The sequence below is a fragment of the Octodon degus genome, unplaced genomic scaffold (assembly GCF_000260255.1).
Source record: "Octodon degus isolate 3935 unplaced genomic scaffold, OctDeg1.0 scaffold00242, whole genome shotgun sequence".
Lineage (NCBI taxonomy): Eukaryota > Metazoa > Chordata > Mammalia > Rodentia > Octodontidae > Octodon > Octodon degus.
In genome coordinates this window covers 2,153,076-2,155,783 of record NW_004524818.1, presented here as the reverse complement: position 1 = coordinate 2,155,783, position 2,708 = coordinate 2,153,076, and positions in this window count along the sequence as shown.

Here is a 2,708-nt window from a genome sequence, read left to right as displayed (position 1 = left end):
TGTGTGTGTGTGTGGCCAGCTCAGCCCAGCCCACCAGGGGGCGGGGCTGGCTGGCATGTGGTGCTGGGGGATTGAACCGAGATCCCTGATGCTTTGCCGAGCTTGTTTTTTTTTAAGTAGGTGCTTTTAGACCACTGAGCCATCTCTCCAGCCCAACACTTTTGAGAGTAAAATGCAGCTATTATTAAATGTTTAGATAATAGTTATAACATGGGACTTCCTGGGAAAACTGGAAGCATATTCATTAATGAGTCTCCTTGATTACCATAAGGAAACTGAGATTCAAAGCAGTTAAGTTCTACTGCTAGCAAATAACAGATCTGGGACAGAAAAATTCATGAATTACCACTTTATTGAGTAAGCAGTTCATTAAGAAGCAGAATTTCAGAAGATGTCTGATAGAACATGGCAGTTTAATAACATTTGCACTTTACTTCCTTCAATAAAATCTTGTGGAAATTGCAAAAAGAATAAGAGACAGGGACAAAGTGCCACCTTTAATGAACCTAAGAAATGGTCACAACTCAAAGAAATATAAAAATGTAGAATTTCTGTCAGGGAAGTGCAAGTCAGGAGTCTCTTTCATAAAAACATGAGCTAGTCTTGACTACATTACTGTTTTTATTTTAAAATAAAGCACTTGAAATTATTTTTTTTAACAAAATAGGACAGGAATCACAAAGTCATGTCCACAATTATTTCAAACAATGATGATGTAAAAACTGCAATAAAGCTCACAAAGGTCTGGAGATACAAAGAGAAGAAAGTGAGAAGTTTAACTACAGGAGTAGATTCCTATCCACAGAGAGCTATCATCTAAGCATAGAGAAGTAATAAATAATTATTTAAGTATACTATTTGAATTTATAAAATTAAACGATAGTACAAAATATAGAATAGAAATATTCCATATTGCTAGGAAGAGATGAAATGTCAAAAAGTACTTAAATAACTTCATATGTAGCAGCGACATCCACCCAAACCACAGTAAAAATCCAAAAAATCCCAGCAGCTCATGATGAACATGCAAAGCTGCAAAGAAGTTGATCATGGTAAGATGTAGTTTTACATGCAATTAGACAAATGAAGGCAGTGAAAAGAAGTGACACAACTGTCCAAATTTACAAATAAGGTGATTTTCCATCTGGAAAGCTCAAAAGGATCAACGGAAACTGCTTTAGAAATAAGAATTCGGGGAGGTATCTAATTACAAAGCCAATAAAAAATTGCAGCTTTCCTGTGCATGAAAATTTATCACACATCAAATAAAACTAATAGCCCTAAAATTTAAAATATCATGCCATTAATGTCACAAAATGTGTAAACCTTATATATACTGGAAAATACTTTTGTGAGATACTTTAAAATTATTTTAAGGAGTAGAAGGGTACATGAAGTTGCTAGACAGTGGGGCTGGCCAGATAGCTCAGTGGCTTAAGTACCTGCCTTGCAAAAACAAAAGTCTTGAGTTAGATCCCCTGTACCACACACAAAAAAAGTTGCTAGACAGTATAATTCAGTATATAGGATCTAGGAATAGTAGCAATATGAGAAGAAGAATGAAGGGGAAACAAATAGGTTAAAATTCCACATGTGTATATACTGAAACCCCAAAGTAAGTGAATTTATTATGTATCACAAACATGTTATAATAAATAAAATTTTATTTACATTAATTTTCATAGGCTATTCTAATGAAAATAGTAACCTGATTTACGTTTTTCAATAGGTTTTAACAGAATGTTTATAAAATACACATGGAGAATTAAACATATTGAGAATAGCAAGAGATCCTCTGAGGACAGGAATGTACAAAGAGGAACCAATATTAGTAGATATTGCAACATTATACAGAACAGTAACAACCACAACTGCTTGGTTCTGGGGGCAAGAATTAACCACTAACAGGAACAAAACAAAAAGCCCATCCAGAGTCAAATAAATTTTAAAAAAATTATTTGCTTAGTACAGGTCTCACTGTGCATCTCTGCCTTGTATTGATCCTCCTGTCTCAGCCTCCCCAGCACTGGGATTACAGGCATGTACCATCATACATGCCTGTTTCAGTGGTTGGCTCAATGTGGGGCCAGCATGGTATGTTGTATTGGGGATTGAACCCTGGTCCTTGTGCTTGTCACCAGGCTCTTAGATTGTCTAGCTATCTCTCTGGGCCCCTAAATACATTTGTAATTCAATCTATGACAATGTAGTGTCTCCAAGAATAGAGAAAATAGACATTCAATAAGTAACATTGGTGCATTCATTAAGAAGTTTTTATGAGAAAATAAAAATTTTGTTTTGTATGTATCTTCTTGTCCTGAAGTGCATAGCAGAAACAAATAGTATTTAAATGGAAAATAGCATAAAGTACTAGATGAAAACATGAAAAATTTATAAATGCACTTCAAGAAAAGACCTTTGTAAAATGAAAACTAGATGCAACTATATGAAGAATTTATGGTATAATTATAGAAGTCTTAAAATTTTTGCCTGGTAGAAACATTCTAATAGTCAAATGACAAATAGTTTTTAAAGAGGGCATTCCAATATGAAAAACAGATGAAACAGTGAATTTCTTTCTTTCTTTCTTTCTTTCTTTCTTTCTTTCTTTCTTTCTTTCTTTCTTCCTTCCTTCCTTCCTTCCTTCCTTCCTTCCTTCTTTCTTTCTTTCTTTCTTTCTTTCTTTCTTTCTTTCTTTCTTTCTTTCT